The sequence below is a fragment of the Rutidosis leptorrhynchoides genome, chromosome 1 (genome assembly GCF_046630445.1).
Source record: "Rutidosis leptorrhynchoides isolate AG116_Rl617_1_P2 chromosome 1, CSIRO_AGI_Rlap_v1, whole genome shotgun sequence".
NCBI classification, from domain to species: Eukaryota; Viridiplantae; Streptophyta; class Magnoliopsida; order Asterales; family Asteraceae; genus Rutidosis; species Rutidosis leptorrhynchoides.
This window is the reverse complement of record NC_092333.1, coordinates 584421449-584439541: the sequence shown is the minus strand read 5'-3', so window position 1 is coordinate 584439541 and position 18093 is coordinate 584421449.

Sequence of the window (18093 nt, the reverse complement as noted above, 5' to 3'; positions counted from 1 at the left end):
CATAGGAAGAACACTTCAAGAATACTTCAAAAATCCCTTCAAGTTTACTAATTTACTTCCAAGCTTCCTAATCCATTCCAAGTAATCATCTAAGATCAAGAAACCTTTGTTATATACAGTAGGTTATCTTTCTTATTCAAGGTAAAATTCATATTCAAACTTTGATTCAATTTCTATAACTATAAACTATCTTAATTCGAGTAAAAATCTTACTTGAACTTGTTTTTGTGTCATGATCCTACTTCAAGAACTTTCAAGCCATCCAAGATCCTTTGAAGCTAGATCATTTCTTGTCACTTCCAGTAGGTTTACCTACTAAACTTGAGGTAGTAATGATGTTCATAACATCATTCGATTCATATATATAAAACTATCTTATTCGAAGGTTTAAACTCGTAATCACTAGAACATAGTTTAGTTAATTCTAAACTTGTTCGCAAACAAAAGTTAATCCTTCTAACTTGACTTTTAAAATTAACTAAACACATGTTCTATATCTATATGATATGCTAACTTAATGATTTAAAACCTGGAAACACGAAAAACACCGTAAAACCGGATTTACGCCGTCGTAGTAACACCGCGGGCTGTTTTGGGTTAGTTAATTAAAAACTATGATAAACTTTGATTTAAAAGTTGTTATTCTGAGAAAATAATTTTTATTATGAACATGAAACTATATCCAAAAATATTGGTTAAACTCAAAGTGGAAGTATGTTTTCTAAAATGGTCATCTAGACGTCGTTCTTTCGACTGAAATGACTACCTTTACAAAAACGACTTGTAACTTATTTTTCCGACTATAAACCTATACTTTTTCTGTTTAGATTCATAAAATACAGTTCAATATGAAACCATAGCAATTTGATTCATTCAAAACGGATTTAAAATGAAGAAGTTATGGGTAAAACAAGATTGGATAATTTTTCTCATTTTAGCTACGTGAAAATTGGTAACAAATCTATTCCAACCATAACTTAATCAACTTGTATTGTATATTATGTAATCTTGAGATACCATAGACACGTATACAATGTTTCGACCTATCATGTCGACACATCTATATATATTTCGGAACAACCATAGACACTCTATATGTGAATGTTGGAGTTAGCTATACAGGGTTGAGGTTGATTCCAAAATATATATAGTTTGAGTTGTGATCAATACTGAGATACGTATACACTGGGTCGTGGATTGATTCAAGATAATATTTATTGATTTATTTCTGTACATCTAACTGTGGACAACTAGTTGTAAGTTACTAACGAGGACAGCTGACTTAATAAACTTAAAACATCAAAATATATTAAAAGTGTTGTAAATATATTTTGAACATACTTTAATATATATGTATATATTGTTATAGGTTCGTGAATCAACAGTGGCCAAGTCTTACTTCTCGACGAAGTAAAAATCTGTGAAAGTGAGTTATAGTCCCACTTTTAAAATCTAATATTTTTGGGATGAGAATACATGCAGGTTTTATAAATGATTTACAAAATAGACACAAGTACGTGAAACTACATTCTATGGTTGAATTATCAAAATCGAATATGCCCCTTGTTATTAAGTCTGGTAATCTAAGAATTAGGGAACAGACACCCTAATTGACGCGAATCCTAAAGATAGATCTATTGGGCTTAACAAACCCCATCCAAAGTACCGGATGCTTTAGTACTTCGAAATTTATATCATATCCGAAGGGTGTCCCGGAATGATGGGGATATTCTTATATATGCATCTTGTTAATGTCGGTTACCAGGTGTTCACCATATGAATGATTTTTATCTCTATGTATGGGATGTGTATTGAAATATGAAATCTTGTGGTCTATTATTATGATTTGATATATATAGGTTAAACCTATAACTCACCAACATTTTTGTTGACGTTTTAAGCATGTTTATTCTCAGGTGATTATTAAGAGCTTCCGCTGTTGCATACTTAAATAAGGACAAGATTTGGAGTCCATGCTTGTATGATATTGTGTAAAAACTGCATTCAAGAAACTTATTTTTTTGTAACATATTTGTATTGTAAACCATTATGTAATGGTCGTGTGTAAACAGGATATTTTAGATTATCATTATTTGATAATCTACGTAAAGCTTTTTAAACCTTTATTGATGAAATAAAGGTTATGGTTTGTTTAAAAATGAATGCAGTCTTTGAAAAATGTCTCATATAGAGGTCAAAACCTCGCAACGAAATCAATTAATATGGAACGTTTTTAATCAATAAGAACGGGACATTTCAGTTGGTATCCGAGCGATGGTCTTAGAGAACCAGAATTTTGCATTAGTGTGTCTTATCTAGTTTGTTAGGATGCATTAGTGAGTCTGGACTTCGACCGTGTTTACTTGAAAAATGATTGCTTAACAAATTTTGTTGGAAACTATATATTTTTAACATGTGAATATTATGTGATATATTAATCTCTTAACGCGTTTGATATTATGTGATAGATGTCTACCTCTAGAACAAGTCTTATTGACTCACCTAATAATAATGAAGAGTCAAATGTAAATTGGAATGATTCGTGGACTGATTCACAAGTTCCCGAAGAGGAACCGGAAGAAGAGTCGGAACCAGAAGAAGAATCGGAATCGGAAGAAGAATCGGAACCGGATGAAGAAATAGAACCGGTGGGGGAAATAATAAAACGGTTAAGTAAAAGAAAATCCTCAACCAACCGACCAAGGTTAATTATGGTCAATGGTGTTTCCGCTAAGGAAGCAAAATATTGGGAGGATTACCAATTCTCCGATGAATCGGATTCCGACGAGAATTCCGATGACGTTATAGAAATTACCCCAACTGAATTTAAAAAGGCAAAAGAAAATAATAAGGGAAAGGGCATAAAAATAGAGAAATCTAATTCCAACCCCGATGAACTTTATATGTATCATCAACCCCCGAAGTCCTTAAGTTGTAACAATGACCCGGGAACCTCTAAACCACCAGGTTTTTCTAAACCAATGTGGAAAATAACGGCTCGTATTAGGGGAACATCATATATCCCTAGAAACTTGGGAAAACGAACCAAAACCAAAGAAGAAGAAACAAGCGAGTCGGAATAAGATAGTTGTATTCGTGTGGTGTAATATATGTAATATAGTGTGCTTATGCTTTATGATATATGTAAAAATTGCTTGTATTAATAAGTATTTTTTTTTATGAATCTAACTCTTGTCTATTTTACAGTTTAAAAACACAAAATGGATAGACAACCCAATATTTTAAGAGACCTACCCGGAGACATGATTGATGAAATCTTGTCTAGAGTCGGTCAGAATTCCTCGGCACAACTATTTAAGGCGAGATCAGTTTGTAAGACATTCGAAGAACGTTCCAAGAATGATTTGGTTTATAAAAGGCTTTCGTTCGGAAGATGGGGGATATCACATTGGGAAATCCATAAGTTACGATGTGTTTACTTTGACGCATATATTGCGGGGAACCCAAATGCTATTTTACGCAACGGGTTAAGAAATTATTTTGACTCAGTATATCCAAATATAGGACTTCGTGATTTAGAAAAAGCGGCTAACATGCAACATAAAGAAGCATGTTATGCTTACGGGTTAGTAATGTTCGCTTCTCACCAAAGTGAGAACAAGAACATCGGGCTACAACTATTAAACAAAACGTTCCCTCAAGTGACGGAGTCGGTAATTGGGGTAAGAAATGAGGTTTTTAGGTTATTACGAGACTGTTGGTCATTACGTAACCCTCGTCCCTTTGACAACGTTACAACACGCTGTCTTATCAACAGCCATAACGGTTATGTTCCACAAGACCAAGGATGGGAAGTAATCCTAGTAAAACCAGAATGCATGACTTGTTTCTGGACGTATGAATTACGTGTCTTTATTGCCTTTGCTGAACGACTTGTGTACTAGCTAGAATTATCTTCACAACCATCTTGTATCAAATTTATTGTGTGCTATATTTCATGCTATATGTAAAATAAGCGGTATTGTAAGTTTGTAAAATATTGTGTAAAAGTTTGAACGCGAAATATTATTACAATCAGTTTTTCATATAGAATTGTAGTAGTTGAATTGTATATTAGCTACTAAGTATGAACTTAACGGGTAGGTACTACCCGAATTTAAACTTATAAAACGCTAATATGAAGAAAAAGCTTTTATAAATGAGTTCATATTATGCTACGAAATACTATTAACTACTCTTAATATTCTGTATGATTAACTTGTTCCATTTAACTATTTTGAAGGAAATGGCACCGACTACTCGACACACCGTGAATATGAATGAAGAGGAATTCCGTACTTTTCTAGCTTCAAACATAGCCGCAGTACAGGCTGCGCTATATACCAACAATAACCTTGGATCTGGCAGTACAGGAAATCGTGTAGGATGCACCTACAAAGAATTCACTGCCTGCAAACCTTTGGAATTTGATGGAACCGAAGGACCGATCGGATTGAAACGGTGGACCGAGAAGGTCGAATCGGTGTTTGCCATAAGTAAGTGTACTGAAGAGGACAAAGTGAAGTACGCTACGCATACCTTTACAGGTTCTGCGTTAACATGGTGGAATACCTATCTAGAGCAAGTGGGACAAGATGATGCGTACGCACTACCGTGGTCAGCATTCAAGCACTTGATGAACGAGAAGTACCGTCCCAGAACCGAGGTCAATAAGCTCAAGACAGAACTTAGAGGGTTACGAACCCAAGGATTTGATATTACCACGTATGAAAGACGATTCACAGAATTGTGCCTATTGTGTCCGGGAGCATTCGAAGATGAGGAAGAGAAGATCGACGCGTTTGTGAAAGGATTACCAGAAAGAATCCAAGAAGATATAAGTTCACACGAGCCCGCCTCTATACAACAGGCATGTAGAATGGCTCACAAACTAGTGAACCAGATTGAAGAAAGAATTAAAGAACAGACTGCTGAAGAGGCCAATGTGAAGCAAGTCAAAAGAAAGTGGGAGGAAAATGGTGATAAGAATCACCAATACAACAACAACAACAATCGCAACATCAATCGCAACTACAACAAACGGCTCAACAACAACAACAACAACAACAACAACAACAACAGCAACAGCAACTACAACAATCATCCCAACAACAATAATAACCGCAACAACAACAACAATCAGAAACAGCTATGCCAAAGGTGTGAAAAGTATCACTCGGGGTTCTGCACCAAATTTTGCAACAAGTGTAAAAGAAATGGTCATAGCGCGGCGAAGTGTGAGGTCTACGGACCAGGGGTTAATAGAACAAAAGGAACAAATGGTGTCGGAACGAGTAATGGCGGAGCAAGTAGTGTCGGAGCAAGCTATGCCAATGTAGTTTGTTATAAATGTGGAAAACCGGGCCACATTATTAGAAATTGCCCAAACCAGGAGAACACGAATGGACAAGGCCGCGGAAGAGTTTTCAATATTAATGCGGCAGAGGCACAGGAAGACCCGGAGCTTGTTACGGGTACGTTTCTTATTGACAATAAATCTGCTTACGTTTTATTTGATTCGGGTGCGGATAGAAGCTATATGAGTAGAGATTTTTGTGCTAAATTAAGTTGTCCATTGACGCCTTTGGATAGTAAATTTTTACTCGAATTAGCAAATGGTAAATTAATTTCAGCAGATAATATATGTCGGAATCGAGAAATTAAACTGGTTAGCGAAACATTTAAGATTGATTTGATACCAGTAGAGTTAGGGAGTTTTGATGTGATAATCGGTATGGACTGGTTGAAAGAAGTGAAAGCAGAGATCGTTTGTTACAAAAATGCAATTCGCATTATACGAGAAAAAGGAAAACCCTTAATGGTGTACGGAGAAAAGGGCAACACGAAGCTACATCTTATTAGTAATTTGAAGGCACAAAAACTAATAAGAAAAGGTTGCTATGCTGTTCTAGCACACGTCGAGAAAGTACAAACTGAAGAAAAGAGCATCAATGATGTTCCCATTGCAAAAGAATTTCCCGCTGTATTTCCGAAAGAATTACCGGGATTACCCCCACATCGATCCGTTGAATTTCAAATAGATCTTGTACCAGGAGCTGCACCAATAGCTCGTGCTCCTTACAGACTCGCACCCAGCGAGATGAAAGAACTGCAAAGCCAATTACAAGAACTTTTAGAGCGTGGTTTCATTCGACCAAGCACATCGCCGTGGGGAGCTCCTGTTTTGTTTGTCAAGAAGAAAGATGGTACATTCAGGTTGTGTATCGACTACCGAGAGTTGAACAAACTTACCATCAAGAACCGCTACCCACTACCGAGAATCGACGACTTATTTGATCAACTACAAGGCTCGTCTGTTTATTCAAAGATTGACTTACGTTCCGGGTATCATCAAATGCGGGTGAAAGAAGATGATATTCCAAAGACTGCTTTCAGAACACGTTACGGTCATTACGAGTTTATGGTCATGCCGTTTGGTTTAACTAATGCACCAGCTGTGTTCATGGACCTTATGAACCGAGTGTGTGGACCATACCTTGACAAGTTTGTCATTGTTTTCATTGATGACATACTTATTTACTCAAAGAATGACCAAGAACACGGTGAACATTTGAGAAAGGTGTTAGAAGTTTTGAGGAAGGAAGAATTGTACGCTAAGTTTTCAAAGTGTGCATTTTGGTTGGAAGAAGTTCAATTCCTCGGTCACATAGTGAACAAAGAAGGTATTAAGGTGGATCCGGCAAAGATAGAAACTGTTGAAAAGTGGGAAACCCCGAAAACTCCGAAACACATACGCCAGTTTTTAGGACTAGCTGGTTACTACAGAAGGTTCATCCAAGACTTTTCCAGAATAGCAAAACCCTTGACTGCATTAACGCATAAAGGGAAGAAATTTGAATGGAATGATGAACAAGAGAAAGCGTTTCAGTTATTGAAGAAAAAGCTAACTACGGCACCTATATTGTCATTGCCTGAAGGGAATGATGATTTTGTGATTTATTGTGACGCATCAAAGCAAGGTCTCGGTTGTGTATTAATGCAACGAACGAAGGTGATTGCTTATGCGTCTAGACAATTGAAGATTCACGAACAAAATTATACGACGCATGATTTGGAATTAGGCGCGGTTGTTTTTGCATTAAAGACTTGGAGGCACTACTTATATGGGGTCAAAAGTATTATATATACCGACCACAAAAGTCTTCAACACATATTTAATCAGAAACAACTGAATATGAGGCAGCGTAGGTGGATTGAATTGTTGAATGATTACGACTTTGAGATTCGTTACCACCCGGGGAAGGCAAATGTGGTAGCCGATGCCTTGAGCAGGAAGGACAGAGAACCCATTCGAGTAAAATCTATGAATATAATGATTCATAATAACATTACTACTCAAATAAAGGAGGCGCAACAAGGAGTTTTAAAAGAGGGAAATTTAAAGGATGAAATACCCAAAGGATCGGAGAAGCATCTTAATATTCGGGAAGACGGAACCCGGTATAGGGCTGAAAGGATTTGGGTACCAAGATTTGGAGATATGAGAGAAATGGTACTTAGAGAAGCTCATAAAACCAGATACTCAATACATCCTGGAACGGGGAAGATGTACAAGGATCTCAAGAAACATTTTTGGTGGCCGGGTATGAAAGCCGATGTTGCTAAATATGTAGGAGAATGTTTGACGTGTTCTAAGGTCAAAGCTGAGCATCAGAAACCATCAGGTCTACTTCAACAACCCGAAATCCCGGAATGGAAATGGGAAAACATTACCATGGATTTCATCACTAAATTGCCAAGGACTGCAAATGGTTTTGATACTATTTGGGTAATAGTTGATCGTCTCACCAAATCAGCACACTTCCTACCAATAAGAGAAGATGACAAGATGGAGAAGTTAGCACGACTGTATTTGAAGGAAGTCGTCTCCAGACATGGAATACCAATCTCTATTATCTCTGATAGGGATGGCAGATTTATTTCAAGATTCTGGCAGACATTACAGCAAGCATTAGGAACTCGTCTAGACATGAGTACTGCCTATCATCCACAAACTGATGGCCAGAGCGAAAGGACGATACAAACGCTTGAAGACATGCTACGAGCATGTGTTATTGATTTCGGAAACGGTTGGGATCGACATCTACCGTTAGCAGAATTTTCCTACAACAACAGCTACCATTCAAGCATTGAGATGGCGCCGTTTGAAGCACTTTATGGTAGAAAGTGCAGGTCTCCGATTTGTTGGAGTGAAGTGGGGGATAGACAGATTACGGGTCCGGAGATTATACAAGAAACTACCGAGAAGATCATCCAAATTCAACAACGGTTGAAAACCGCCCAAAGTCGACAAAAGAGCTACGCTGACATTAAAAGAAAAGATATAGAATTTGAAATTGGAGAGATGGTCATGCTTAAAGTTGCACCTTGGAAAGGCGTTGTTCGATTTGGTAAGCGAGGGAAATTAAATCCAAGGTATATTGGACCATTCAAGATTATTGATCGTGTCGGACCAGTAGCTTACCGACTTGAGTTACCTCAACAACTCGCGGCTGTACATAACACTTTCCACGTCTCGAATTTGAAGAAATGTTTTGCTAAAGAAGATCTCACTATTCCGTTAGATGAAATCCAAATCAATGAAAAACTCCAATTCATCGAAGAACCCGTCGAAATAATGGATCGTGAGGTTAAAAGACTTAAGCAAAACAAGATACCAATTGTTAAGGTTCGATGGAATGCTCGTAGAGGACCCGAGTTCACCTGGGAGCGTGAAGATCAGATGAAGAAGAAATACCCGCATCTATTTCCAGAAGATTCGTCAACACCTTCAACAGCTTAAAATTTCGGGACGAAATTTATTTAACGGGTAGGTACTGTAGTGACCCGAACTTTTCCATGTTTATATATATTAATTGAGATTGATATTTACATGATTAAATTTTTCCAACATGTTAAGCAATCAAACTTGTTAAGACTTGATTAATTGAAATATGTTTCATATAGACAATTGACCACCCAAGTTGACCGGCGATTCACGAACGTTAAAACTTGTAAAAACGACTTGACGATATATATATGGATATACATATGGTTAACATGAGATTATGATAAGTAAGTATCTCCATAAATATATTAACAATGAGTTATATACATATAAACAAGACTACTAACTTAAGGATTTCGAAACGAGACATATATGTAACGATTATCGTTGTAACGACATTTAAATGTATATATATCATATTAAGATATATTAATATATCATAATATCATGATAATATAATAATTTAACATCTCATTAGATATAATAAACAATGGGTTAACAACATTAATTGAGATCGTTAACTTAAAGGTTTCAAAACAACACTTACATGTAACGACTAACGATGACTTAACGACTCCGTTAAAATGTATATACATGTAGTGTATTTATATGTATTAAAATACTTTTGGAAGACTTCAAGACATATATCAAAACACTCATACTTAACGAAAATGGTTACAGTTACTTTCCCATTCTTTTCTTTCATCAAGAATTCTAGTCGTATTCTTACCCGTATTATACACAGCTTCAAAACGTACTTACTATGGGTATATACCAATAGGAACTAGCATGGGATTCCACTCTTGATTATGTCATGTATGACTAATCAATTTTAACTTCTACCATGAGCTAGTCAACTAACTAGAACTCCTTTTAACCCCACTCACCACTCACCAATTAACACTCATCATTCACTCCATTTCACTTCCAAATCTCTTTCTAATTCTCTCTCAACACACCCACACTATTATGAACGTATTTTTCCAGTAGTTAATCATCATCTTCATCAAAAATCACTTCAAGAATCAAGCTATAATCATCATAGGAAGAACACTTCAAGAATACTTCAAAAATCCCTTCAAGTTTACTAATTTACTTCCAAGCTTCCTAATCCATTCCAAGTAATCATCTAAGATCAAGAAACCTTTGTTATATACAGTAGGTTATCTTTCTTATTCAAGGTAAAATTCATATTCAAACTTTGATTCAATTTCTATAACTATAAACTATCTTAATTCGAGTAAAAATCTTACTTGAACTTGTTTTTGTGTCATGATCCTACTTCAAGAACTTTCAAGCCATCCAAGATCCTTTGAAGCTAGATCATTTCTTGTCACTTCCAGTAGGTTTACCTACTAAACTTGAGGTAGTAATGATGTTCATAACATCATTCGATTCATATATATAAAACTATCTTATTCGAAGGTTTAAACTCGTAATCACTAGAACATAGTTTAGTTAATTCTAAACTTGTTCGCAAACAAAAGTTAATCCTTCTAACTTGACTTTTAAAATTAACTAAACACATGTTCTATATCTATATGATATGCTAACTTAATGATTTAAAACCTGGAAACACGAAAAACACCGTAAAACCGGATTTACGCCGTCGTAGTAACACCGCGGGCTGTTTTGGGTTAGTTAATTAAAAACTATGATAAACTTTGATTTAAAAGTTGTTATTCTGAGAAAATAATTTTTATTATGAACATGAAACTATATCCAAAAATATTGGTTAAACTCAAAGTGGAAGTATGTTTTCTAAAATGGTCATCTAGACGTCGTTCTTTCGACTGAAATGACTACCTTTACAAAAACGACTTGTAACTTATTTTTCCGACTATAAACCTATACTTTTTCTGTTTAGATTCATAAAATACAGTTCAATATGAAACCATAGCAATTTGATTCATTCAAAACGGATTTAAAATGAAGAAGTTATGGGTAAAACAAGATTGGATAATTTTTCTCATTTTAGCTACGTGAAAATTGGTAACAAATCTATTCCAACCATAACTTAATCAACTTGTATTGTATATTATGTAATCTTGAGATACCATAGACACGTATACAATGTTTCGACCTATCATGTCGACACATCTATATATATTTCGGAACAACCATAGACACTCTATATGTGAATGTTGGAGTTAGCTATACAGGGTTGAGGTTGATTCCAAAATATATATAGTTTGAGTTGTGATCAATACTGAGATACGTATACACTGGGTCGTGGATTGATTCAAGATAATATTTATTGATTTATTTCTGTACATCTAACTGTGGACAACTAGTTGTAAGTTACTAACGAGGACAGCTGACTTAATAAACTTAAAACATCAAAATATATTAAAAGTGTTGTAAATATATTTTGAACATACTTTAATATATATGTATATATTGTTATAGGTTCGTGAATCAACAGTGGCCAAGTCTTACTTCTCGACGAAGTAAAAATCTGTGAAAGTGAGTTATAGTCCCACTTTTAAAATCTAATATTTTTGGGATGAGAATACATGCAGGTTTTATAAATGATTTACAAAATAGACACAAGTACGTGAAACTACATTCTATGGTTGAATTATCAAAATCGAATATGCCCCTTGTTATTAAGTCTGGTAATCTAAGAATTAGGGAACAGACACCCTAATTGACGCGAATCCTAAAGATAGATCTATTGGGCTTAACAAACCCCATCCAAAGTACCGGATGCTTTAGTACTTCGAAATTTATATCATATCCGAAGGGTGTCCCGGAATGATGGGGATATTCTTATATATGCATCTTGTTAATGTCGGTTACCAGGTGTTCACCATATGAATGATTTTTATCTCTATGTATGGGATGTGTATTGAAATATGAAATCTTGTGGTCTATTATTATGATTTGATATATATAGGTTAAACCTATAACTCACCAACATTTTTGTTGACGTTTTAAGCATGTTTATTCTCAGGTGATTATTAAGAGCTTCCGCTGTTGCATACTTAAATAAGGACAAGATTTGGAGTCCATGCTTGTATGATATTGTGTAAAAACTGCATTCAAGAAACTTATTTTTTTGTAACATATTTGTATTGTAAACCATTATGTAATGGTCGTGTGTAAACAGGATATTTTAGATTATCATTATTTGATAATCTACGTAAAGCTTTTTAAACCTTTATTGATGAAATAAAGGTTATGGTTTGTTTAAAAATGAATGCAGTCTTTGAAAAATGTCTCATATAGAGGTCAAAACCTCGCAACGAAATCAATTAATATGGAACGTTTTTAATCAATAAGAACGGGACATTTCACCAACAGCATCACAGCAACAAGTCGCTTGATGCCGTCGTCGAACCCAAGTCATCACCAAACTCCCGGAAGTAGAAGCCACTCACGTGTTTTGTGGCTTCCCGCAGCCATGTTAACAAAAGTTGACCGCCAGGATCCAACGAAGGCTGTTAGCAGTCGTCCTTCGTCAACAAAAGCTTCCGGAAGGCAAAAAACTGCCGGATTCCACCAATCACACAAACACACATAACGCCGGAACCAACCCAACGGCCACCAAACCCCACCCACCGATGCCAACCAAGAAGGAAGTAGAGTTCCGAGGAACTCGCCGCCTACAACCAACAGGGTGCAACACGCCGGCGAGGGACAGAGGACGTCACCGACGACCGGAACCCACCTAAAACCCCAAAAACCCCGTGACACCCAGATCTCGAGCAAAGAGACTCAGGATCGCCTCCTGGACGAAAAGAGAGTAACCGGAGAACCAGATGCGTCCCAACTCGCCGGAGAGAGAGAAAATTCCGGCATTACCTTATTAAACGACAGAAAGCGAAAAACACCGAACCACCGGTGTGACAACCCAGAAATTTCCGACCAAATTTAAACTTAATCTTTATATGTTTCCGAAACGATAAGCAAAGTCTGTAATATTGATTCTCAAACTTTTTGAACTAATGTTATATATTCAGTTAACCTTTGACTATTGATCGACGATTCACAAATATTTGTAAATAGATATATATATATATATATATATATATATATATATATATATATATATATATATATATATATATATATATATATATATATACAATAAGTTGGAATATTAATTATTCATAAATAACTTGCAATGTGTATTTAAAAACTGATTTATGTATATTAAATAAAGATATATACATATATATAATTTCACGTTATTTAGTAAACGATAATAACATTCGTTTATTGATTCGATTGATATTTAGATAAGTTAACTAAAACGTTTAAGAAGAAAAAGTAAAACACTAATTTACTACAGTATTTTCGAATTGCTACAGTACCCGAAAAGCTACAGTGTTTTCGAAAATCACTATTTGCTACAGTAAAAATCATTTTCCTACAATGTTTTAGCAAATCACTATTTGCTACAGTAAACACTATTTGCTACAGTGAGAAATTATGTCGACAAACTAGAAAACAAAACGAACATGAGCTGGACACAAGTGCCATGCGATCACATGGGCATATGCCTTCCTAGCCATGCGATCGCATGGAAGGCTGGGACAGGTGAGATCCTATAAATTCGTTCGATTTCAGGCGAGTTTAAACATGTATCCTTCTCATCTATCTATCTCCCTATCTATCTCCCTATGTATATATATAATTATTTATATTATTATTATTATTATTATTATTATTATTATTATTAAAGATTAATATCAGTATTAATCTTATTATTATTAGTAGTATTTGTATTATTATTAGTATTATACATAAAATACTACGACGAGGTTATGTCCAAATGATTTCAAAATGATTTTTTCGAGCGGGAAAGAGCTAAGGAAATTATGAGTTATAGCTAAGGAGGTGATGGGTATTATTCGAGGGTATTGCTCGTGAGTCAAACTAGTATTTATCATCTCCGTTGCGTCTACGTACTTTCCTACAATATTGAATCACAATATTGATACGTGAGCACATGTCTAGTGCTCGAGTATATATGTTTATGCATGCTTGTATGCTTTAATTTTGTCGTTAGATAGTTTATGATGAATCGCGAATTTGATGCATATGCTACTGATATAAAGTATATGATATGCATGTTTTTGGAAAGCAGGCAAAAAATTATTAACTTTTCATTTAGAAATCGCGTGATTTTGATGAACGGATTAAAAGATATGGTCAACTGAATTATATTTGACGTTAATTGAAATTGTGTTTGAAACTGTAAATTAATATTTAAATAACTTGTCTATGAGATTGATAAATTGGATTTTTAGATATTACTAATCGAGTAAATGAATTTCTATATAAGGCACGTCTCGTTTTGTTGAACAATTGTCAAAGTTGACTGCCTTATCATGTTTTAAAGCTTTATAAACACTATAATCTGATTTTACAAGTATTGAAGAGCTATGTGAAATAATAAAATATTTTCGATTGCCATGATAATTCAAATATAATATAGCTCTTGAAATAAATAATATTTTGAGTTTGTAAACTATAAATTCGTTCAATTATCAAGACTTATACTATGATAATAAACATGTATAGATTTAAAGATCATATTGGATCAGGTTGACTTTTGAGATGACTTTTGTTAACTTTTGCATGTCGGTCTCGAACATTAGGATTGTGATACACTATGACCCGTCCTAGCTTGTTAGATATGTATTGACCAACATATGTTCTCTAGGTTGAGATCTAAGATTATGTTGCATTCCGAGTTTCGATCACATTTCGATGAATGACCTTATGTGCTGCTAAGGTGAGTTTCTTTGCTCCCTTTTTAATTGCTTTTGCAATCTATATTTTTGGGCTGAGAATACATGCACTTTACTTTAAACGCAATGGATACTAGTACATACTAAATTCTACACTGAGTTTGAACCGAAAATCCCTTAGCTTTGGTAACTGGTAACTGCCGGTTATAAGAACTGGTGGGCGCGAGTAGTTGTATATGGATCTATAGGGCTTGACATCCCCGTCTGTTCCAGGTATAGAAACTCTAGCCTGAACTATAATACAGACGTATGCTATTTGAGTTTAGTACACGTTGGTTTGCATGTATTGTACATGTTGGTTGCATGTATGTTAAAACAGGGGTACTTATTATATATACGTTAAGTTTAGTTACCAGGGTGCTCAATCTTGTAGAATATTTTGATAAACGTTTATGGATGAAACAACTGAAATCTTGTGATCATCCTTTATATACAGATTGTGCGCAACATTAAAACTATGAACTCACCAACCTTTGTGTTGACATTTTAAAGTATGTTTATTCTCAGGTTCCTGGAAGTCTTCCGCTGTTTGCTTATCTGTTATACAAGCTATGTGCATGGAGTCATACATGCTTTATTCGAGAAAACGTTGCATTCACAAAATCATCATCATGTATCTTATTTTGACTGCATTATCAACGGATGTAGTATTGTGTAACGACCCTGGAAATTCCAACTTTTATTAATAATATTTATTATTAATACTTATGCATTAATAAATGTATTTTTATACGTTTACTTGTTATCGTACTTGACTTTACATGGCCCGACACGTCTTTGTGACACGCGTACTTTTCACAAATAATATTTTCAAATATTATTTACATTCATGATTATTTATTATTAATCATATTTAATTAACTAAGGTTAGTAGTTAATTACTTGGGCTTTATTTATTTTAATTGCTTACTTGGACTTGGGCTTGTGTTAATGGACTTAGAAGCCCACCCTACTTATCTTAATGGATTAATTAAGAGCCCAACATTATGTTAATGACTTATTAAACTTAATCAAGGATTAATTAGTGAAGGAATCTAGTTACAAGTATCCTTACACCTTGTTCCCATGCTACTTTGCTTTTATACCACTTCAAGCATTCACCATCTTCCCATATTAGAAAGTTGAAGTTTGACATTGCCTCTTTGGGACACCCTTTTGGCCGTCGGCCTTGGCTCACATGGGGAAGAGTTTTGTTTCAAATTTTGGTTACTTATTCTCTCATTTTACTTCACATTTCACACACACTCTTACTTGCACTTTCATTTACTCTTCATTCTCTCTCAAACTTGTAAGTTACAAGGCTTCTTTTCCTCTTCTTTTTCTTGAGAAAACCGAACCCATAAACCTACATCATCATCATCTTTTACTTGTTTAAGTTACTTGTTGTTTGTTGATTGTTTACTTACTAGTTGCAAGAATCAAACTTCCTAGTTTATTCTTCATATTATCTTGTCATTACAAGAACAAACAAGAACCTAAACTTTCTAGTTTATGGTTCTACATTTAATGTTTTCAAGATTTAAAGTTCATAAATTTCATATTCATACTTGTTTTCATGTTTGTAGACTTAAATCCTAAGATTCAAACTTTGATTAGAATCTTCCTAAGTATGAAACAAAACATGAACATAATACTTGTACTTTAGTTTATTTCTTTCTTTTGTAAGTACTTTAAAGTTTGTGATGTTGTTATTTTGGTCAAGTGTTACTATGTAGTGACCCGAACTTTTCCATGTTTATATATATATATATATATATATATATATATATATATATATATATATATATATATATATATATATATATATATATATATATATATATATATATATATATATATATATATATATATTAAATGAAATTGTTATTTTACATGATTAAGTGTTTTCAACATGTTAAGCAATCAAACTTGTTAAGACTTGATTAATTGAAATAGGTTTCATATAGACAATTGACCACCCAAGTTGACCGGTGATTCACGAACGTTAAAACTTGTAAAAACTATATGATGACTTATATATATGGTTATATATATAGTTAACATTTTTTTATGATAAGTAAACATATCATTAAGTATATTAACAATGAACTACATATGTAAAAACAAGACTACTAACTTAATGATTTTGAAACGAGACATATATGTAACGATTATCGTTGTAACGACATTTAATGTATATATATCATATTAAGAGATATTCGTACATCATAATATCATGATAATATAATAATTTAAAATATCTTTTGATATTATAAACATTGGGTTAACAACATTTAACAAGATCGTTAACCTAAAGGTTTCAAAACAACACTTACATGTAACGACTAACGATGACTTAACGACTCAGTTAAAATGTATATACATGTAGTGTTTTAATATGTATTCATACACTTTTTAAAGACTTCAAGACACTTATCAAAATACTTCTACTTAACAAAAATGCTTACAATTACATCCTCGTTCAGTTTCATCAACAATTCTACTCGTATGCACCCGTATTCGTACACGTACAATACACAGCTTTTAGATGTATGTACTATTGGTATATACACTCCAATTATCAGCTCTTAGCAGCCCATGTGAGTCACCTAACACATGTAGGAACCATCATTTGGCAACTAGCATGAAATATCTCATAAAATTACAAAAATATGAGTAATCATTCATGACTTATTTACATGAAAACAAAATTACATATCCTTTATATCTAATCCATACACCAACGACCAAAAACACCTAAAACACTTTCATTCTTCAATTTTCTTCATCTAATTGATCTCTCTAAAGTTCTATCTTCAAGTTCTAAGTGTTCTTCATAAATTCTAAAAGTTCTAGTTTCATAAAATCAAGAATACTTCCAAGATTGCAAGTTTACTTCCAAGTTTTCTAAATTCATTCCAAGTAATCATCCAAGATCAAGAAACCTTTGTTACTTACAGTAGGTTATATTTCTAATACAAGGTAATAATCATATTCAAACTTTAATTCAATTTCTATAACTATAACAATCTTATTTCGAGTGGAAATCTTACTTGAAATTGTTTTCGTGTCATGATTCTGCTTCAAGAACTTTCAAGCCATCCAAGGATCCTTTGAAGCTAGATCCATTTTTCTCATTTCCAGTAGGTTTATCCAAGGAACTTGAGGTAGTAATGATGTTCATAACATCATTCGATTCATACATAAAAAGCTGTCTTATTCAACGTTATAAAATTGTAATCACTAGAACATAGTTTAGTTAATTCTAAACTTGTTCGCAAATAAAGTTAATCCTTCTAACTAGACTTTTAAAATCAACTAAACACATGTTCTATATCTATATTATATGCTAACTTAATGATTTAAAACCCGGAAACACGATAAACACCATAAAACTGGATATACGCCGTCGTAGTAAAATCGGGGGCTGTTTTGGTTGGGATAATTAAAAGCTAAGAAGAACTTTGATTTAAAAGCTATACTTCTGGAAAAATGATTTTTCTTATGAACATGAAACTATATCCAAAAATCATGGTTAAACTCAAAGTGAAAGTATGTTTTTCA